The sequence below is a fragment of the Canis aureus genome, chromosome 1, assembly GCF_053574225.1.
Source record: "Canis aureus isolate CA01 chromosome 1, VMU_Caureus_v.1.0, whole genome shotgun sequence".
Taxonomy (NCBI): domain Eukaryota; kingdom Metazoa; phylum Chordata; class Mammalia; order Carnivora; family Canidae; genus Canis; species Canis aureus.
The window spans coordinates 39,466,111-39,489,722 of record NC_135611.1 but is presented as its reverse complement, the minus strand read 5'-3'; the positions used below and the strand labels follow the sequence as shown (position 1 = coordinate 39,489,722).

Here is a 23,612-nt window from a genome sequence, read left to right as displayed (position 1 = left end):
ATAGGGGAAAGAACCAAGATTTGGTGGCAAACAATGTTGAGTTTGCAGACTGTGTGGCCTTTGGTAAGCAACTTAACTGCTCAAATCTCCAGATGCTTTTTTTTTTTTTTTTTTTTGTAAAGTGGGAGTATTATTACCTTCTTAGAAGGGCTATAGTAGGCACCAGGTTAAAGTTTTATGTAAACTACCTAATATCAGAGTGCCAAGCCACAATTACCTTAGTCCTATTTTTGTTCCCTTGTACCGCCATCTCCCCCTATCGCCTCTTATTTTGTAGGAAAGATAAAGATCATCTTTTCAATTGCTCTCCATTTTATCTAAAAATTTACCTATATCTTTACTCTACCTGTCTTCATTGCCTCTTATCTCATTGAGAATATCCCTATTTCTTCAAAGAGTGTGAACATAATAATATTGTAGTATATCAGTATCTTCACAGATAGATAAGGCATAATGAAAGTAGCCACTCATGGGGTTATTTATTAGGACTTAATCAGTTACTGCATCTTAAAACTTTAGGTCATTTCTTGGTATATACCAAGTGCTAAACAAATGTTAACAATTAGTCTTGGCATCTTGACTTTCTCATACTTTGGGTCTGGCAGTGAACAGCCTCTGCTGAGTGGTAAATCCAAATGACCTGAGATGGAGAATGGGAAGGGAGATGATGAGTTAAGCTTAAGTATGTGTAGTATTAGAAAGAACTAGAAATGGTTGTCAAAGGGGCTAAAATGACTTTTCTGTCACCAAACATGGCCAAATCTTTTCTTTGGTCTATTAGTTCCATCATTGTTGTTCTCTAGTCTCTGTTTTATAAAACCTAATGAAAATTGTGTTTCAAATAAATATTCAATAAATATTTGTTGATGAATTGAATGCAACTCTTACTTTCAAATAAGTCCATGAAAAATGGAGTATGTAGACAAAATTTTACTTTAATCAACTTTCAAGGGTACATTTTAAAAATTTACAGAACCTACTCCATACACACCAGAACGTGCATCCTATGTACATCCTTTGGCCTAGGAACACCTAACACACATAGTGTTAATTCCATGGCAAATCATCAATCCTTCCTGTTCCAATGATTATATATTGCTTAGTTTTTAAGACACCACCTTTGCTTTTAAGGATATAACAAAGTGCAGGAGTTAGATTTTATATTCTTCAAAGTAATGATTAACCTCATAAAAGTTTTTAAAAAGATCTTTCATTATTGATTTTTTTCCCAATCTATTAGCATTGTTTATTTATTTCTCCTATAACTTTGTACATGACTGACATGGGTTTAAATCCATTGTTATTATTTTACCTTACTGTGGAATTGCTTTCTCCATATATAAAATACTATCTAGGAGGTAGTTTTGAAGATTACATGAGATAAGGTTGAAATCAGGTGGAGTGTAATGGTATAATGTGTGATTTAACAAAGCTGGTTTTCATGGCAAACCTTTTCCAATTCCTCCTGACCTTTTTTTTTTTTTTCTTATGTGGGCAGGACTATCAGTAGAATTTTAGAAATGCTGTCAACAGTGCATTTTAGCTTTAGAGCATTAAAAGCAAAAAAAAAAAAAATATCGCTGACATTTCTGGAATCTGATTTGAAGCCCCTATCTATTCAATCTTTAACAATCCATATATGTGTGTAAATATTTCTCTGTCTTTTTAGAACAGAGTTTCCTCCACTTATCCTCCATTTAAAGATATGCTTTAGACGATCTTTCCTGATAATCTAGGAGACAGGATAGAAACCATATCCAAGCCTATATAAACTTGATTAACAAAGCCTTTGAGATTACTGTAAAGTACTCTCTAAATTGATATGCTAAGCTCCTAAGGTATCTAATGCATCATCTACATTTATTTTAAATAAAACCCTTCTGGGTCTATATAAGGAAAATAAGTAAATTTATTAGCAAAACACAATCCAAGGCCTCCAAGATGACAGTGTGAAGACCAAGTGTAGTGTAGACTACAATATGCAGCAAGAATAGAGAGTTTATCTCTCAACAGAGAAAATCTAATTTAAAGAAGATGCTTGGAATCTTATTTAAATAAGATTCCAGTTAGGCATGGCAATAAACAAACTTCCAATGGCACTCAAAGAAGCACTGACTTTAAACACTGGCCTTGTCATTAAGCAGCCAAGAGGCTTGGAATAAGTCATGTAGCCTCACTAAAATTTAATTTCTTTATATGTAGCATAACAGGTTATCCTGGTGACCTCTCTAGACTTCTAAAATTTGATCCTGCCATGTGTCTCATTGCTAAATATGTTTTGCTATTTTGTTTAACATGTAAAATAAGACAAAATATTTTTAGAGAAAGCAATTGGCTGGTGAGCCAGTCACATAAATCAATCCCATACTATGTGCTTCACATAGAATTCAGCACTAGTGGGGATTAGCATGTGCCTTAGTTTGGGTTCCACAGAAGAAGACGCTAAGGGAGGATTTGTGTTCAAGTTATCTGTTAAGGAAATACCCCCTCCCCCCCTCCCCCCGCCCCAGAAACTGGGGAATGAGTTGGATGTGTTGGATAAGGAATAGAAGAAGTACAGCAAAGGGGCAGATCCCATGCCAGGCTATGAAGTGTGAAATATGCCTCAGGGTTTGTCCAATTCCAGGCAAGGAGGCTGGGTGTTATGCTCCTGTACTGGGAGGTGGTTGGCTAAGGCCTGTCCTGGAGAGGATGTAAATTTTATTTCTCTGAGCAAACTAGCAAAGCAGCTCCAGTAGCCTGAGAGCAGTCCTCTGAGGAGTGTCCTAGGTACAGGCCATTGGAAGCAAATGGAGAACAAGCAATGGGGGGACAATGGAAAAGGAAGCTCAGGGATCTTGGCAGAGCACTGCCTCTGTCCACTGCAGAACCTATCAGTTAGGATGCTTTCAGATACTTGCAAGATAAAACCCAGTTCCAACTGTCCTAATCAATAAAAGGAATTTACTAGCTTCATTCAGAGGTAGGGTAGGTTTTAGATGTGGCATATTCTAGGCTCCAGCATGCTTTTCCTGCAATTTTCCAGGGTCTTGTATCCTCTGGAAGTCGATTTGTCCAGGGACAATCAGTATTAATACTCTTCTTTCATATTTTTTCTTTCCTAACCATAAAGCAAAAATTTAGAGCTTTACTTTAACTGGAATATATTAGGTCAAATGTCCTCTCCTAAATCAATGTCCATGTTCCCATGATTGACTAAAGCCAAAATGGGGTCAATCAAGAGCATGGCTATTACTAAAAAAGAAAGGAGTGCAATGACTCAAGGAGCAAGCAAAAGGATCCATTGCCATTTCTGTTAAATCAACATCCATATATCTTCCTCCCCATATCCAGTTTCCCCAAATGTCCACCCCTAAGTGGAAGCAGTGGTTCTCAATTAAGCCACATTGATGTCTGGTCTCTCCCCTAGAGATTCTGAATTAATCTAAGGTGCAACCTGGCCATGAGAAGTTCCTAGTTGTCCTGAATAGCAACTAAAGTTGAGAACCACTATTCTAAAGGGAGACAATCAAGTCTACTAGCACCTCACGTGCAGGATTTCTAGGTGAAGTCCTTTTTCTTTTTAAATCAAATTCTACTATAACTCCTCTGTCAATGTGAAGTCAACAAACTTAAGTTACCCATCCCTCACACTCCCCAGTATACAAAAGATGGAGAGAAGATGGTAAGCTACAATACAGATTTCATTTGTAAAGAGGAGAATAGGAAGCAACATGGAGTGGGTATTGGCTCATAGTACATTTCATATCCTGCTGGACAAGAACACTGAGTGAGTTTTTGCCTTGCATGAGGACTGAATGGTGTAGTTGCCCAATCTCATAGACCCTAGTTTTACTCTGCAGGACTATGTTATCTATCCTTTGTCTTTTAGGGTTATGCCAAAGATGGAAGTTGGGGAGAATTCTCTTTTTGGGCCTGTATCAGCTTTAGGTCCTATCTGGAGATTGTCCTAGGGATAAACAAGAGCTTAATCCTTGGCTTGGGGTGTGTATGGAAATTCTAGTTACTGGGGAGAGGATTAAGAATTAGGTTTCCTTCAGATGTCAGCTTTGCCTCCTGTGATGGCTCCTCCATTCTGCTTTTGCTCCAATTGACCTAACCCTAGGGCAGAGAATTTGTTTTTGCTGTTGTTGTTGTTGTTGTTTTTTTTAAACTGGTCAGTCTTAACCAGACTTTTACCAGTCTAGGAAAAAAAGTCACTTGCAGAGAGTGCTTCTCTTAGAAAAGCTATATTGCTTTAAATTGATTGTTCAGATTGGTTAGTTTTAGACCACTCTTGTCTCTCTCCTGAAGGATTCTAATGAAAGCTGAACATTTTCCTACTAAATCACCAAATATTGCAATTTTGGCTAGCCCTTGAATTCTATTGTAAGGTACAACAGGCAATCATTCAACCAGTTGTATAATCATTTAACCAGTTATGTATAATTATGCTTAAATAAATAAATACACACACACACACACACACACACACAAATCGACCAACTTCTGATCACAGAAAAAAAAAGATTATTCCTCATTGCTCTGCTTACCTGATGTAGTTTGTGCAATATTTTAGGATCTATGATGTGTAAGGCACCACTCTTAACACTAAAATCTGTACCTGGTAGGATGCTTTTGGTTACAAAAATGTACATCATTACAATCTGGCTTAAATCATGAAGGGAACTGATTGGCTCATATCACTGACAGTGAAGAGGTGGGGCTTTGGATGCAGTACAGCTAGAGATCTAGCTCCATTTCCTTCAATTCTTCTTGTCCCTTCATCCTTATGGATGAAGATAGCCTCAGGCTATCTTCCCTTGTAGTCATAACGTAGCTGCAGCTGAAACTCAGCATACATACTTCTCTCTCCAGGTCACGTGTGGTGGGATTAGAAGGGCAGTGGGCAGATTTTTCTCCTTATCATTAAACAAAATCCAGAGTTTTGCTTTAATTGGATAAAGTTAGATCACATAATCACCTCTGGGTAGTAACTATCATAGGAAGAATGGGACTACTTTGATAGACCCAAGCCAACGGCTTCTCACTCTGTAGCTGGAGCCGAGTAACCCCAATGGACACTGCCTGGCTGCTTGTCAATACCTGAAGAGGCAGCCAGCAAGGCATACTTTACTCATATTTTAGATATAGATGAAAATACACACAACATAAATGAAGAAATCCTATTTTCAAGAGTTTCCAAGTGAAAAAAATGTATCAAAGTGATAAACTATTCCCTTTGTGATCTTAGTATTTTTGTTTATCTAAGAAAGTATTAGTGTCAAATATGTGAATCTGATTTTTGGAGCTTATCTGATCCAAGTGTCGCTACTTAACAGTATTTTTATACTTAAAAAAATCCATAAAAGTAGTGAATTTGCACACTTGCTAAATCCCTAAGTCCTTAGCAAGCACCTTATCACTATATTATTGCATTGCTGTATTAGTGCTAAGGCTAAAATCATAACACATGGCAAAATCCTGGGAACCAAAAGGTTAACTCTGGGGAATGCAAGTGTGTTTACAACCCTGCATTCACAAGAGTAATCCCAGGTTATCATTTTCAATGCTTCTCCTCTCTTTGCTTCTTTTTATTCCAAAATGATACAGCTTCAACATGATAATCTACATAAAGCACCCCCATAATCATATTAAGATTAAGGAAATATGTATGAAACATTTTATTTACGCTTAGTGACAGTGAGCAAAGAGGAAATAGGCATAAGAATTTTTGTGACAGTTTGTATTCCAACAAATAATCACATGGTTTAAAGTGTACTCCCAAAGCAGATTATACATTTTATGCATTTAATTATAATCATACTTTCCTCTTATCCGATATGAATATCTTCAATTTAAATATCAGCTTAATTGATGCCTATCATTTAATAATCATACTATGATCCGGGCCAATTATAACAATTCTTTCCTGTAAAACTACAGTTGTTAGGGGAATGTCGAGTAGGAAAATGTTTAAATCCTGACATAAAAATGTCTGTGATAAAACCAGGAGCTTTGAATTTCATGGTCCTTTAATATTGCCTTTGAAGTAATGAAAAAGCCATTTTTCCACCACTTGCTTCAAGGACTTTACTAATAACATCTTCCACAAAAGACCGATCTTTTTTAGAAGGATAGTGTGACATTATTTTAAAGCATTTAAAATTATATAACAAACTTTTATTGGAATTTCTCAGTCTACCTTTTTCATTCTCCCTAATGAAATACTTGTTAAACAGGTTACTTCATCTTAACCTTATGGAAGAGCATCCATTATTTAATTCAGTTTCCGAAATAAAAGATAACAAGTTGAGGGTGCTAGAGAGGAAAGATGTTATAAATAATCTAAAGAACTAGGAAAAAGGCTTTTCTTTGGGTCTAGACTTCAGGTTCACCTTAGGTGGCAGAAAAATGGTGAATTGATAGCCTTGTACTTGTCCCTGTTGGACACTTGCCCCTCATATCAATCTCCCCTTCGGTACGGCTGGCTGTCCATTTAGAAAAGGGACCTGGTGGCAGAGAAATCACCAGGGCTTAAATGGGTCAACAGAATCAGCAGCAATCTTTGCAGACTTCTGTGAGTTAAGCTGTGTGTCCTCAATAAAGCCAGCCACACCAAGAAGTGGGATTTCGGGAACTCCTGTAATAGGGCTGTCTAATTAAAAATTGGTTCAAGATGAAGTTTCCCAGGAGCACAGAAATCCAAAGAGAAAATGAGTTTCTTCTTTTAACTTCATATGAGATCTTTGGCTAGGAAACTGCAAAGGGTAATTATACAAAATGCACATGAGGATGCCACAGACTGTCTGGGCCAAGGGAAAGGGGACTCCTAGCAATGACCCCAGGCTTTGAGTTTGTGCAGCTTGGTTTTCCTGGGAGGACCAGGTACTAGAATGGGGAGTGATTCTGGGAAGCAACCAGTAAGGGATCAGAGGGCAGTTCTACCGTTAGGGCTAAAAGAAAAAAATAAGTAAATAATGAATAAATGAATGAACTAAGTAAAAATCCATTTCTAAAGAAAGACTTTCTTGTAATAATGGTGGGGGGAAAGCTGTCTTTCCCTTCATCACATACACTTCTTCCCTGTTTTTTTTTTTTTTTTCCTTTTCATGGGAAGAATAATAGTACCCAGCTTTGAACCACTGTCAGGACTTCAGGATAGTGCCTGGCATATTCTTAGGTTAGCTATCCTCTTTATTGTTAGAACCTGATTCTATCCATCCACAGATGCTGATAGTATCTATCTCTTAGAATGTCCGAATGGATGAGCCAGCATAGTATTCGTATCAACGTAAGTGTTAAAGAACAGTTTCCTCAATATTTTATGGCCTCAGTCATTGGAATCATTATATTCCAGAAGACTGCTGGCATCACACCTTGTTTTATAATATAATATAGAGGGGATCCCTGGGTGGCTCAGTAGTCCAGAGCGTGATCCTGGAGACCCAGGATCAAGTCCCATGTTGGGCTCCCTGCATGGAGCCTGCTTCTCCCTCTGCCTGTGTCTCTGCCTCTCTCCCTCTGTGTCTCTCATGAATAAATAAAATCTTAAAAAAATAAAAATAAAAATATAATATAATATGAAGTCTCATGTTCTAGGCCAAAGTAGGGGAAACTCCACCTTGAATCATTTTTAAATTAGCTGGCTCTATTCTAGGAGTTTCCACAATAAATGGTTTCAAATGAGTTATCTGAAAATGACTCAAATTTCTTCAAGGTAAGAATATCTTTTAAATGTCATTCTCTTCTGCTGAAATTTACATTGATTCCTTCTTATTGTCTTCATTTTGCTACCTTTTAAAAAGCTGATCTACATACAAAATATTTCCAATTTTTTCCTGCTGGGAATGAGGGAGAGATTACATCTGAGTTAGCAGGTGGGATCATATAAAAGACAAGATGGCCAGTTTATTTCATGGAACACAAAATCATAAAATTTTAGGGCTGAAATGGGCCTCAGAGAACATCCAACCAAAGTGCTTCATTTAAAAAGTGAGAACAAAGAAGTGACTGAGGCCATATGCTTAGTGAATCAGATATGTAGTCATTAATACAGCACAATAATAGACACTAAATATAGCTATATAAGTATAGCCATATAATATATAAAGCTAAAATAGTGAATACTATTTTGGTAACTATGATGCATTAAAGGCATGAAATTGGTAACCTTGGCTGATGACTTCTTGTTAAATTTTAGCCAGAATTAGAGCCGTCATGTTTTCCATAGTGGCAACCACTCTAACCACAAAAATATGAAGGATCTACTCTTGGTAGCAATCACCATATTTAATTTGAAAGGGGAGAAGAATTCTTAAAATACTTTTTAAGTTAGAAAATTTGAAGTTATAGTCAAGATATAATGTTTGGTTTTGTTTTTTTCGAGGTACATTTAATTTAATATCAAGAGCATAATACGAAAGGCCCAAATACAATGAAGGATTTGTAAGCATTTGAGAGCATTCCCCCTTTAATACCAATAACAATGCTCTTTCAACATGTGCCTGCTGAAGCCAAGGGGGATTGTACTTTACTACTGAAAAAAATAAGTGAGTCTCATCACAGCCAGTATCCTACTATACTCTAGTAGTGAAACAAATGTTTATAATGTTTCAAATAGCTTCATCCTGAAGTTTGATACCACAGCTTTATGTTTAGATAGTCAAGAAGAGTACCTACAGCATTAGAAGCCATTCAAAGAATAAACCATGGATTAAAACCATATTGATTTAAGGCTCAATCAAGCAATACAGAGCCCCAAACTAAATGGCTAAATATTGTACTGTACTGACATCTGTTATTTTATTCTCTCATGACAATTAAATTGGTTCTTAGCAAAAAAGCTCTTTAAAGGCAAAATCCACCTCATTTGAGGTTTGACCCAGAAATTCAACAACAATCACAAAGTCCACAGTCTATTGGCAAAACTGCTATACAGTGTCTCTAGGTCACTATGCTCAAGGTTAAGAACAGATTCCATTTTTACTTTTTACTGGAATTTTACATGTTCAATTCATGATTTTAAATCTCTAGGTTCTCATTCCTCTAAATTGTCTGAAGACACAGTGGGCCACAGAGTGAAGACTTTCATTTCTCCCTCTATTTTCTTTTTCAGAAAAATTTCCCAAGTATCTGCATGTTCTGGGAGGGTAATTTTTCAGAGGTGGCCACTTCTTTGGAATAGCTCAATGCCATTAGTCCTTTGAGATGAAGGGAAGGGAAAGAGAAAAAAAAGCTGAAACACAGGTTCATCTGGTAAGTTTTATATGATCCATTATAAGCTAGATAGTATAAGAATGAGGCTTTTTTTGGCTAAAAAGTCTGAGTCTTGTTGTGGAAACTGAGTCCTTGGCTGTCCCACCACAGCTCTCTTGGAGTGTGATTGTCAGGGAAGACTTGACTGGGGATATCTTGTAAACTTCCAGGCACTCAGTTCATTTGGGGCTGGTTCCAGTTTGTCTTTAGTTGGTTCCAACTCACCTTTCATGTTTAGGAAAAATAAGTTGATCGCTGGGCCTACCACTGTTGATCTCAGTTGGGCAACACTTGGCTATTGGACTTGCTTGAGGTACTGGATTTGAGTACTACACTCTTGCTCCTCTTGCTCCTGGGTTGCTGGCCACATAACAAGGATGTGTTCCTTATTGTTGCTTTAGTTTTTCTTCAGACTCCCTTAACTCGTTACATTATTAGAATTAAGATCTGTGTACTTGCCTTCTGAAGTTTGGACATATGCTTCATATTGTCTCCATCTTAGAATCATTTCATCTCATGCCAAGAATGTGAAGTCTGTTTCACTCATCTAAACCTTTCTGGGAACAGGTTCCTCCATGGTCATCTTGCATCCTTTTCAGACAGAGGCCACATTGGCACTGCCCAGTCAGGGCTACCAGCCCACACTACTGCTGGCCCACCACTCTACCTCCCACCATAGCCCCTGCACTCCCCCTTTTTTGTCAAGATATAATTTTTGTAAAGGAATATTATTTATAGTCTTAAGGCTAATCATTGATACTTTCAAACTTTTCCTGTATTAGAACTCAAAAATATATTTAGCTGTTATGCTTTTGTCCAAGACTATGGAGAATACAAGTAGTAGAGGAAGCCCGATTTCACCTCCATAATATTTGAGGTTCTCTGAGTAAAAATGTTCTGTGGAATATAACTGGCTAAGTTTTCATAACTGGGATCAGAGGTGGTGGTTGGAAATGTAACAGGGCTCCTCATATGTATTTTAATCAAGAAACATGATGCATAGTTTAACACAGTTTACTTTCTTCATATCATTATTGTACTTTGCTTCTTTGTAAACTCTTTCAGACACATAGTTTTGAATGGTGATGAATGATTAAAGCAATTTGGCAATAGATGCTATAGTTTAGGGCAACAAGGACATAGATGTCTAGATAAAATAATGTCATAAAATGTGTAGAAAAAAAATCATGGACTTGACTGAGGTTCCACATATTCAATGCAGAATTTCACACTGTTAAACCCTGTGTTTTCACATTGGTGAATGGACAGCTACATTCATTAAAGTGAGTAAAAACAGTCTGGCTAAATCCTGAAACAATGAAAATTTAGAGGCAATGCCTTGACATGACATGCTGGAAAGTGGCTCTACATTTGCAGGTGATTTAAAGCTCTTTCTTTCATAAAGTTCTTTTTTTTTTTCTTTTTTTTTTTTATTTTTCTTTTTTTTTTTTCTTTTTTTTTTTTTTATTGGTGTTCAATTTACTAACATACAGAATAACACCCAGTGCCCGTCACCCATTCACTCCCACCCCCCGCCCTCCTCCCCTTCTACCACCCCTAGTTCGTTTCCCAGAGTTAGCAGTCTTTACGTTCTGTCTCCCTTTCTGATATTTCCCACACATTTCTTCTCCCTTCCCTTATTTTCCCTTTCACTATTATTTATATTCCCCAAATGAATGAGAACATATAATGTTTGTCCTTCTCCGACTGACTTACTTCACTCAGCATAATACCCTCCAGTTCCATCCACGTTGAAGCAAATGGTGGGTATTTGTCATTTCTAATAGCTGAGTAATATTCCATTGTATACATAAACCACATCTTCTTTATCCATTCATCTTTCGTTGGACACCGAGGCTCCTTCCACAGTTTGGCTATAGTGGCCATTGCTGCTAGAAACATCGGGGTGCAGGTGTCCCGGCGTTTCATTGCATTTGTATCTTTGGGGTAAATCCCCAACAGTGCAATTGCTGGGTTGTAGGGCAGGTATATTTTTAACTGTTTGAGGAACCTCCACACAGTTTTCCAGAGTGGCTGCACCAGTTCACATTCCCACCAACAGTGTAGGAGGGTTCCCTTTTCTCCGCATCCTCTCCAACATTTGTTGTTTCCTGCCTTGTTAATTTTCCCCATTCTCACTGGTGTGAGGTGGTATCTCATTGTAGTTTTGATTTGTATTTCCCTGATGGCAAGTGATGCAGAGCATTTTCTCATATGCATGTTGGCCATGTCTATGTCTTCCTCTGTGAGATTTCTGTTCATGTCTTTTGCCCATTTCATGATTGGATTGTTTGTTTCTTTGGTGTTGAGTTTAATAAGTTCTTTATAGATCTTGGAAACTAGCCCTTTATCTGATATGTCATTTGCAAATATCTTCTCCCATTCTGTAGGTTGTCTTTGAGTTTTGTTGACTGTATCCTTTGCTGTGCAAAAGCTTCTTATCTTGATGAAGTCCCAATAGTTCATTTTTGCTTTTGTTTCTTTTGCCTTTGTGGATGTATCTTGCAAGAAGTTCTAACAAGAGTTCTATCCTTTCTTTTTTCTATCATGTTCCACAGAGAATATTCCAGTATATAAATTACTAAGGGGAAAAAGTCTATACCTGGACTAAATAAAACAATTATAAGACTAATTAAAGATCTGTATACAACCCCAAGCCTCAAATCCTTATTGAGCATGTGGACTTGGATATAAACTATTAACTGCAAATCATAGCAGCAGTTAAAGGAGGAAAAAGCTAGGAAGGACAGAAAAGAAACACTTTTTAATCCATAAGGGCATACATTTCTGGAAGGCTCCTTCTAGGTTTTAATGCTGGCTATAGAGAGATCACATGAGGCTACCTTAGTCTCTGTGGTGCTTAATTAGTTTTCCTTTATCTTATAGCTCTGATGAGTCCTTGGGGAGTTAGGTCAAATAACCAATGCCCAAGTGTTTAGAAGATGCCTGGGTAGGTCTGCAGTGGTCGGTCCAGTCATGCTCAGAAGAGCCCTCTCCTTGGTAAGAAGCAAGATGTACCATGTTGGTCCATCAGCACTTTGATTCTTGAAATAAATGTTAAAGAATTCTCAATAATCAAGATCATCTGATGGCCAGGCCATTTGAGGAATCAATTCCAATGGATTTGATACTGAAGAGTAAACTTTCAGAAACAGTTTTCAGGATCTGGGAGTCAGAAAGCAAAGCACTGGGGTTACCCTCTGTAGCATGAATAGTAAGAAATATATTGGTTCCGATCTGCAGACATTCCCATCCATGTAACCTTTCGTTCTCCTAACCATTTCTGAAAAGGGCATCTACCGTGCCATGAAGAGCATATAGATTAGAAGCTACTTCTTTATATTTTGTGACAGGGAATTGTGCAAACTTAGTGTCTTTTTAAATCTCTAGCAAAATGTCAAAAAGGTTGAAGCCAGGAAGCATCCTTCAAGGGCTACACTGAGCTCTCCGCACACAGGGCAGTCCTGCACGGTGCCTTCCTCTAAAGCCCCGGGTTTCTCCACTGAGAAAGAGAAACAGGGATAAAGAAAAATCTTAGCAGGTTTCTTTTTTAAATATTTTATTTGTTTATTCATGAGAGACACAGAGAGAGGCAGAGACATAGGCAGAGAGAGAAGCAGGCTTCCCCAAGGGGGCCTGATGCAGGACCTGATTCCAGGACCCTGGGATCATGACCTGGGCCGAAGGCAGACACTCAACCACTGAGCCACCCAAGTGCCCCTCTTAGTGGGTTTTTTATGCCATTTGTAAAATTTAAATTTATAAGTAAAAATGGACAGTAACTAAAGGAACATCTATAGAAAAAACGCATCGATCAAATATCTTACCAGTGACTAGACAGAGACCATGAACCATGAGAAGCTCAGTAACTGATTCAAGGCCCTATGTTTATTTAGACCCAATTAAAAATATATAAAAACATATTTTTCCCTCCAAATAAATATATGGAATTCTAAGAAACAGTCTCAGGAACTCAATCAGCCCTCAGGCAGAGGATATATACGGGCACCAAACACTTGTGATTTTCCCTTGTGTACCTGTGACATCTACACTCCTTGTGATTATTGCTGGCTACGACTTTCTTCCCTTCTTTCTGTTCCTCCTTCTGTTTCTCCTTCAATCCTTTCTGCTCTTCCTGTTTTCTTTGCCCCTCCCTCTTTCCCTTCTTTCCTGCCATGGGAGACTATCCTCATCACCAGAACAGATGTGTTAGAAAAAACAAGATGCCCTTGACAAAACAGGAGTCCTTGCTTGCCACCAAATCATTCTGGGTTAACACCATCCTCTTTGTACAGGAAGCAACTTGAAGAGTTTGCAGAGGAACAAAACGAAGAGCGTCTAGTTCCAGCCTCTCATTTGAGAGATGCAGAGAACTAGTGGGGTGAAATTGGCTTGCTGAAGCCCCACGATGAGATTAATGACAAAAATTCCCAGATAGGCTTAGGTGTTTTTTTTTTTTTTTTTTTTTTTAATGGTCTCTGAGAACATTTACTCAACAACAGTAAGTTTAAGGAAAGATGTCACATGAAACAGTCATGGTCATCATCACAGTGCATGTGAGTGCCTAGAATGAAAAGAAGCAATGGGCAAAATACAGATGTTTTACTGAAGCTTTATAGGAAAGGTCAAAGAGACTGGCTTTATACCCTGCATTAAAACAACAACAACAACAACATAAGAAGAGAGAGTGTGACTCTTTGTGGTCTGTGAAAGAGTATCATTTGAGATACTCTGCCCACAGGGTGGGCAGTTTCTCTCTTTCTTTCAAGGACAGGCAAGAATGTGGCACAGACAGCTTGGATTGAGAATCCGATCTTGAAAGATTTTAAGGCCTGAAACACACAACTACCAAGGGAAGCTGAGAAATTTCTTTTTTCTAGCAGCCTTTAAGATTGTATCTTTCAGGGCTGGTTTACTTGCAATGTGGCTGTGACCTTGCTTTACCCTTCAAAGCCTCAAAGAGGCTACGACTACACAGTTTAGGGTCTGATATTAAAGCCTGCACATTTGTGATTACAGGGCACCAAATTCAACAATTTGGAAAGAATGAAACATTGTCCAAGTGTTGAATATAATAACATCAGTTTGGATTTACTGAGCAGCTTTATATTCAACCTATCCAGGTACAAGAAATGTTTTGCTTCACTCCCACCCCCAGTTTGAAGGAGAGGAAAGAGAGACACAGGCAGGACAGTGACTTACTAAAGTCATCTCCTAGTCTCAAGCAGGGGTGGCCTCCAAGGAATCCCAGTGCACACACTTTCCACACTTTATCTGCCTTGGTTCTTAAAGAATCAGGACGCTGGTCACACCTCTTTATTATAAAAATAAATTATACAGGAAAACAAGATTCTTCATTTATCTTTTCTATAAAGCTGATTTTTAAATTTAATTTTTAATTTTAATCTTTTGAAAAATTGTATTTTTTAACAGTGTTTTTCTGAGGACCACCCAAACCAGAATCTCTTATGCTTGTTAGAAAAATAGATTTCTAGGCTTTGCTGATTGTGTACCCAATTAGAACCATGGGGGAATTGCATCCCCCAAATCTGCATTTTAAACAAATACTCCAGATGATTCTTATGCATTGTTCTAATTCTTAAGTATTACTTAAATCAATTCTATAACCGTGCCCTAAAAATCACAACAATTTAATTGCTTTCAAAGGACAAGAATAACAACTAATGTACAGGCTGTAATGCTGCAATAAAAACATATCATTAAACAAATAACACGGTAAGATGTGCTAAAAAAAGGCAAGAAGCATACTGCCTAAAATCTTCCTAGTGTGTAAATCCTTTCTTTGCTTCATTTTCACAGGTCACGTTGATATTTATGAGCCTATGTGCAATTTCATAGCAAATTAAGAGTAATCATCTGCCTCCTTTCTCTGACTCAGTTTTTATGGGATTGACCCTGCATATATTCAATATTCTTCATACTGCTGAACTCAAATCCTCAAGGAAAATCAACATAAAAGCTTTGTGAAAGGCCTTCTCTGTAACCAAATGAATAACACAAACAACCAGAAAAATCCACCAGTGTCTGAAAAAAAGTTAAGATTTGATAAGGTTAGTATATAATTCAAACTTACCCTACATCCAAATTTCCCAACCTCAACTCAGAGAAGGGGCTTCTGGGCAATTGCCAACTCCTTACAATTTTCGTGTGTTACCTTAAATTTGAGCCTCTTTTTAAGCATTCAAGCCCTGACTTCTCTTTGCCATAGAACTTACAACCTGAACAGCCTTGATGACAGAAGTTTGCAAACAGAAGTATTCTGAATGGATTTTGATTCCCAGCTGATGAAGTTGTGCATCTGACATCTTCCCAGGCGCAACTGACAGATGTTTGCCTGGGAAGCAGTTACATAACGCCTGAACTACCTTTCTGTCCATGGTGAGAAGGAAATAGCCGTTTCAAATGTACTGTTGCCCCTGGCCACAAGCTCTTTACGTAGAAATGCCATTTTGCGCAGCCTAATCTCAAAGGCAGGAACAGTAAGACAGGAGGATTTAACCAGGGACAGCAAGAGATCTAATGAACAACAATCCTGTCTCTTATTAAGCGAAAACAAATGCAAAGTCATGCCAGATAGCCAGCTGCCTGTTTATTTTATAAGATCAATCTTTCAACATTATCTGCTAGAAATCATAACATATGATGCTCATGTGACCAAATCCAAGCAGAATTAGTGTCAAAAAGCTATATCTACTGCTAATTCACATTGGTTACAGGGAACTCACCATGAATTACCACTAGTGGGGTCTGTGGACAGAGTTATTCAAAGAGATAACAATAGGAAAATTGTCTGTTCATTTGTTGTGGCACTGCTATTTGGTTCTAATTAATTGTGAAAATACCACAGGCTACTAGTCAGCATGTGACAGCTGGGGTTTTGTCAAAGCAAAGATATGTCAGTAATTTGAAAAACTGCAATAACTCTGATATTAAATTTTTATAAAGAAGTGAAAGGGGAGGGAAATCTGGGTATTTTGTAAGACCTTTAAGTAAGAAAAAATCTGATAAAATTATTTTTTTATTAGAGCTCAATCAGAGGATTAGCTCTGGATGTGTCACCTTTAACAAGCTAACCTTTCTTGCTGTACTTCCATGGCCACTTGTGGAAGGTAAATTGGCCCAACTCTTCTGGATAGCATTAAGAATATGTATGCCATGTGACCTTACAATTTAAGTTCTGGGAATTTAATCTAAGCACATAATTATAAAATAAAGATAAATTACAGGGTCATTCATAACGGCTCAGTTTGTAAGAGCTAAGAGTGAGAAGCCACAGAAATGTACTAAAAATGAAACACTGGTCAAACTATGGTATAACCATTCAATGCACACTTGTAAAGACAATTCAGCATGAAAATCCTCAAGACATATTATTAAATTATTATTTATATTATTTAATGCTTTGGGTATATTATTTAAGAGAAAAGAAGTCTAACCAAATATTGTAATTAATAGAATCCAACAAATGCATGTGCGTTACTGAGTTCTGGTGAATTTCCTAGACCAAGAGTTTATCTTAAGAATGCACCTAGAATAAAGGATGGGTCTAAATGTTTCAAAGGACAAAAGACTATATAGGGAGAGGTGGTGCTTCTATATGTCCAGGAAGGGGTATGTACAAATGCTGTTATTCTGGGGCATTAAATTCCAGCCCATGTATTAATCAAGCCCTCCTCTCACTCTTTTCCCACTGCTAGCACCCCACTCACAGAAAGCACTAGAAAAGGAGTCAGAGGTGAACAATGGCCATGGTATTTCTACCACTATTTCTTTATATTTATTCCTAAATGACAAAGGGCATATTATGTTAGGTCAGTGATTTTCTAGTCTTTTGTTTAAAATTTTTCTTATAATAGGGACACCTGGGTGGCTCAGCGGTTGGGTGTCTGCCTTTGGCTCAGGGTGTGATCCCAGAGTTCTGGGATAGAGTCCCACATCGGGCTCCCTGCAGGGAGCCTGCTTCTCCCTCTGCCTGTGTCTCTGCCTCTCTCCGTCTCTCATGAGTAAATAAATAAAATATTTTTTAAAAAAATAAAAAAATAAAAATTTTCTTATAATAAAATAACACAAACATTTATACAATATGTGCAAATTTATAAAGGTCATTATAATATATGCAAGGCACTTCTAGAAGGCTCCAGAAGTAGGGAGGACCAAATACCTTGACCGACCCTCTTGCTGAAAACAGGTAAAAATTTCTAAATAAAATACTAAAAGTAGTTGATGACTGGAAGACCAAGATCCAATGAAAATAAGACTCTGAAGAGGTAAGACACATGCTCATGGCTTTAAGGGCTTTGCTCTAAGAGTGAACTCAAACGTTGGATTTGTAGTCTTATGAAATACACAGGGTGAAAGACAAAGCCAGAGAACTCTAAGGTCCAGCCAAAGTCTCTAATATGAGGTCTACAAAAAGAAATATCTGAGTGGCCTATGTGCTAAAAGAAAGAGAGAAAAAAATCATAAAATGAAGAGGACCAAGAACATGAGTGCTGACGAGGAGCAGATGGTATGACTAGACCTGCAAGGTTTTGGATATTATGATAATCAAGCAGAGCATATGAAATAATCACATTTAGTATTTATTTAAAGTCCTAGCAAGTTTGAAAACATGAATAAAATGAGCAAGCAACTTAAAAAAGAAGGCCAAATATTAAAAAAAAAAAAAGAGAGCTAAATAGAGCTTCCAGAAATTATGTAAAACTTCTTCAGAGTTAAAAACTTGATTGCTACTAGTTTTTACCTATAGCTTAGGGAGAATTAGGAAATTTGAAACTAGATTTGTAGAAATTACTGAAAGCAAAACACAGAGAGATGCAAAATAGGGAAGGTAAGTCATGTAATACAGATAATAGGGTGAGAAGGTCAAACCTGTATCTTCCTGAAAATTCAGAAGTAGAAGAGAACAGGGGCCGAGGCAACAACTGGAGAATGAATGACTATGAATTTCCTTAGTTTTATACCATTTATGGTATAATTACTGTTTTGTACTTTTTGTATTGAGCAGTATAAAAAATAAACCTAATGCATAGAAGTAAATTGCACAACACCAAAGACAAAGGTAAGATCTTAAAGACATGGGGATGGATCAAATTACCTACAAAATTTAACAATTTTATTGAGAGTTTACTTCCCAAAATTAACAACAGAAAAGTAACAACACTCGAATATCTTCAATATGCAGAGAGAAAGATAAACATCAAGCTAAATTTGTAGCCTTGGTGACAATATCTCTCAAAAACAAAGGCAAAGTAATTTTCAGATAAAGAAAACCTGGAGTTGGCTAGTGAGGCTGGAGTTAGTATCTAAGATCAGGGTGCTGGGTGTGCTCATGGTACTACCAGGATGTCTTTGCTTCTTGGCCTTTTCAGCCACTAGAGGAGAGAATATCTGCATACCCACATAGGCAAACATATAGCTATGTGTACACATACGTGTATTCACATGCACATATTATATCCATTACACACATGTATGTGTGTTGTAGAGATAATGAATTTATACTGATAGTTCCAATTCCAATCCATTCCCACGTGACTCTTTCCTGCCCTCATTCCATACACATATGTCATAGTGATAAATCTGGCTCCCAGCAACACATTTACGCACTTGTTGGACCCTATCATAGATCTAAATTGTTTTAGAACTGTTTGACTTACACTATGGCAAAAACCAAAATCCACTAAAATGATTCCCAGATTTATTTGCAGTACTTGCCCCATAACATTGCCCAAGATGGCAAGTATACAGTCAAATACCGTGTTCATAAATCACATCAATTAGTGTTATTTTTTTCTTTTGGGATGCTTATGGAATTCATTTAAAATACAATTAAGTGTATTTGTTTCAATCTGCTTTCAGCTTTAATTTTTCCTCTCTTCCCAACCTTGTTGATTTAATTTTATTTTTTTGAATATGTAGAACATTCATATGCTTCCAAAAGTGAAATTCTACAAAAAGGTATATTTAGAGAAAAGTCACTCTCCCAAATTTCTTTCTATTGACCCCAATATCACTTGTAGGAATAAAACTTTACTGAAATAAAAAAGTTATCCTTCCTGTGTTTCTCTTTGCAATAAATAACAGATATATAAATAATATATTATTTCTTTTTTTTTTTTACATAAGACTTAGCATACCATATAGCCTGCTTTTTTTTTTTTTTTTTTTTTTTGTTGTTGTTGTTGTTGTTTTAGATATACTCATTTCTTTGAAAGAGAGAAAAAGAGGGAGCATGTGCATCTGGTGGTCAGGGGGGCAAAGGGAGAGAATCTAGAGCAGACTACCTGCTGAACACAGAGTCCATCACAGGGCTCAGTCCCATGATGTATGAGATCATGACCAGAGCAAACCAAGAGTGGGATGCTCAACCAACTGAGCCACCCAGGTGTCCCATTATATATTATTCTGCTTTGAATTTTGTTTCTATGGAGATATTTTGCTTCTAAAAACTTCAAGAGTTAAAAGATCATGATAAAATTAGAAATATTTATGGTGGAACTATAATGATGACATCGAATATCAAAACATATGGATGCAGCTTAAGTAATACTTAGTGAATGAATTAAGTATTCATCTTAAGAAGTCAGAACAAAAGCATTGGTATAAAAGCAAGTAAAACAGAAGGAAGAAGGAAATGAGAAAAGATAAGATGAATAAAGACCAAGTATACAACAGAGAAGGCTAAGATAGACTAAAGTTATTCTTGAATATCAGCAAATAAAATTTATAATACTATTTAGAAGCAAATAAAAAAAGAGAACAGATAATTAAATTATACATAGAAGGAAAGGATGAAATAAATTCAGACATGGCAAATTAAAAATATAGTAAGAGATGATATTTTAAATAACTTTATGCTGATAGATAAGTAACTTTTAAAATTGCACCAAAGATTGACTCAAGAAGAGATAGAAAGGCTGAATAGTACTGTGTCTCTTGAATATTTGGAATTATTAAATAGAATTATTTCTAAAAAAAAAAACACCAGGTGGTATTTCTAACAAAAGTTCTAATTAAAATTTTTTAAGTTATAAATTTACCCAAATTACACCAAAGGGTAGATAAAACAGAATATTTACAAAGTGGGTTTTTTTCTATTTTTTATGTTGTTGTTTTGGAAACTAACGAAATCTTGACGCCAAAACCTGAGACAAGGACAATACAAAAAAGAAAACCACAATCCACTCTTTCTCACAACCATATGTATTTGGAGACTGTTAATTGCCTCCCAAATTCGAGTTTCCCTTTGCCTTAGTAAAAGAAACTCATACAGAACTTCATCTAACATGAGCTCCTGGTCACCCAGCCATAGGAAATATGTTTCTGTTTCCCTTGCAGCTATGTGTAGCCATGGGATTAACTTTGGGTGAACGAGATATGAATGGATCCAAGAAGGGCAATTTCTTGGTCATCTTTCTAAGAGAACTGTCCAGGATTTTGTCTCTTTTTCAAGTAGCTGAGAAGTGCTATGACTTTGAAGCCAAGAACAAAACACATAAAGCTGTCCTGTCAGCTAGGAACACACTTAATTACCCCAGATTCTTACCAGAAAGAAAAGTAAATGTCTATTGTATGTACACTGCTGTATGATCAGTCTCTTTGTTATAGCACTTTAGTTTCTAGCTTAATTAATACAAAATATAAGAATCACAAATATATAAGTAAACTGAATCCAGCAAAGAATATTAAAAAAAATTGTGTTTATCCCATGTGGTTTAACATAAGACAATCCATTAATATATTTTTATCACATTAACAGATCAAAAGAGAAAAATAGTATGATAGAAAGAAATAAAATTGTCATTATAGGTTGATGGTAAAATTATCTATATCAAAAATCCCAAGGAATTACAAATAAAGTATAATGGTTCCTAGGAAAGTTTAGTGAATTTTCTGGATAATTTAGACTCCTTAGAGTTGTCTAGATAAATATATCAATTATATTTTTTCTACACATCAGGGAATACTTTTTAAAAAATATTTTATTTTTAAGTAATCTCCACACCCAGTGTGGGGCTGGATCTCACAACCCCGATATTAAGAGATGCATATTCTACCAACTAAGCCAGCCAGGTGCTCCCATCAGGGGATACTTTTAAAACATATCATTTACAGGGCATTTGGGTGGTGAAGTCAGTAGAGCACCCCACTCTTGATTGTAGCTCAGGTCATGATTTCAGTTTCTTGAGATCAAACCCTGGACAGCTCCATGCTCAGTGGAAGATTATGGTAAAGTTTCTCTCTCCCTCTCACTCTACTCCTCCCCACACTTGTACTCTCTCTCTCTCTTTCTAAAATGAAATAAATAAATCTTTTAAAAAAATATACCATGTATAATAGTATCAAAAATATAAATTTCCCAAGAATAAATCTAGCTACTTTTCTAGTTTGTGTAGAAAATTTTTAAATGAAATTTTCTGAAAAACTTCCTAAATTTTTTCCTAAAACGTTCCTAATAAAGAATTCCCTACCCACTCCAACAAAAGATATACCCCGTTCAGAGACAGCATAACTTGAAATCATTATGAAGCTAAATCTTAAAAAATTGACCTATTGATTCTATTGATTCAATTCCTATCAAAACTCCCATTCAAACCTGAGCAGGGATTTCTTATTGTGTGTGGAATAAAAGAATAAAATAAATGGATTTTAAAATGTATATGGAGGAACAAAAGGTCAAGAATGGTTAATATATTTCTTAAAAAGAGAAAGCAAAGAGTGGAGAACTCAAGTTTATGAGAATTCAGGGATTGTTATGAAATATACTGAGATTAGGTGTTTTGGGAGCCACATATCCAGGAGACCTGACTTATTTCAAAGTGGGAGCTGCTAATTTATGGGCAGAACACGATTTTTTTTTTAAGATTTACTTATTTATTTGAGAGAGAGTGCATGGGGGAAGGGGCAGAAGGAGAAAATCTTTAAGCAGATTTCCAGCTAAGCATGGAGCCTGAAGTGGGGCTCAATTTCAGGACCCAAGAGATCATGACCTGAGCCAAAACTAAGTCAATGCTTAACAGATGAGCCACCCAGGTGCCCAGAACATGACTTTTTAACAAAAGTCATTATTCATCGAAAAAAAAAAAAACAAAAAAACAAGGAATTAGATCCTAACCTCACACCATAAACGCACATCAATTTCAAGTGGATTAAAAACTTAAAATGGAACCCCAAATTACAGAGCTTTTGGAAGATGACATAGGTACTATTTTATGAGCTGGGTTGGGGAAGCACTTTTTATCCAACACATAATAAACCTCTGGAGATAATACATTGGGATACACTGAAAAGTAACATTTTAGGGCTCAGTTTCTGCAAGTAACCAAAGGAAAAAGATATCTTACATGGGGCAAAAGGATGTCCAAAATTAATTGTGGCAAATTGCAGGCTTCAGGGCAAGCATCAGAGATTAATCAGTCAATACAGGCTTCTCACGCAGGATTCCTTCTTTCTCCTACCTTGATGGATTGACTACACTGTCTGACAACAGGTAGTTTTAGTAAGGGAAAGCAATGAAAAATACCATCAACACACATCAAGAGGGAATAGAGTTCATTGAAATATCTTGCATAAGCAATAAAATAAATATTAAAGGTCAATATTGAGTCACAAGGGACATACTTTCCTATCAATATTAGCTGATGTAGTACATTAGAACATGAAAGCTACACTTAACATATTCATCTGTAAAACAGAAAGAAGTAATTTCTAGAGAATATAAAAATGATACATAGCTATAGACCTCTGCAATGAACTACCCCCAAAATTACTTGGTTTTAAGACAATGAATCATGGAAGCACCACAGAAAGCTGAGGCTACAGAGCATAAGAATTTTTCTTCTAGGCCAGCCCTCATTATCTGGTGACCCTACAGTCCTTGCCATACATACTCTAATCCTTGTGTTCCTGCCTATGAGCTACGTGCTCATTGGAGATCTATAAAATCCAGTTAACTGTAAAGACTGTCTTCTTCTCTCCATTCCCTCCTCCTCTCATCTTCCCTTTATTCTCCTCCTCCTCTTCCTCCTTTTCCCTTATTTTGTAAAAATGAAATTCCTGACAACTGAAGACAATTGAGGAAAAGTTATTTTCTTTATAAAGAGGAGAGAGGGGTAGAAACTGAATTTGGAGCATATTTTAAACTGATTTTAATAAATGAAAAATATAACCCTAATGTGTTTCCAATATCAGATGCTTATTATATTTTCAGGAGTCTAGGATAATTTTTCTCTGTATGCTGGAAAGAGAAGAGAGCCCTATTTCTACTATCTAAATAATTTCAGGCACATATCAGATCAATAAACTATGGCTGGCATAAAACAATGATTATTTCATAAGGACAAGTCCTTGTG

The 23,612-nt window shown here is 36.6% G+C and overlaps 1 protein-coding gene and 1 pseudogene across 3 annotated transcripts in view; both read right to left on the bottom strand.

Annotated features, from left to right (window-relative positions):
• Positions 1–23,612, bottom strand: part of LOC144313251 (uncharacterized) — a 270,639-nt gene that overhangs the window by 84,276 nt on the left and 162,751 nt on the right. The window lies entirely within an intron of this gene.
• On the bottom strand, positions 8,786–9,820 carry LOC144283435 (pre-mRNA-splicing regulator WTAP-like; annotated as a pseudogene).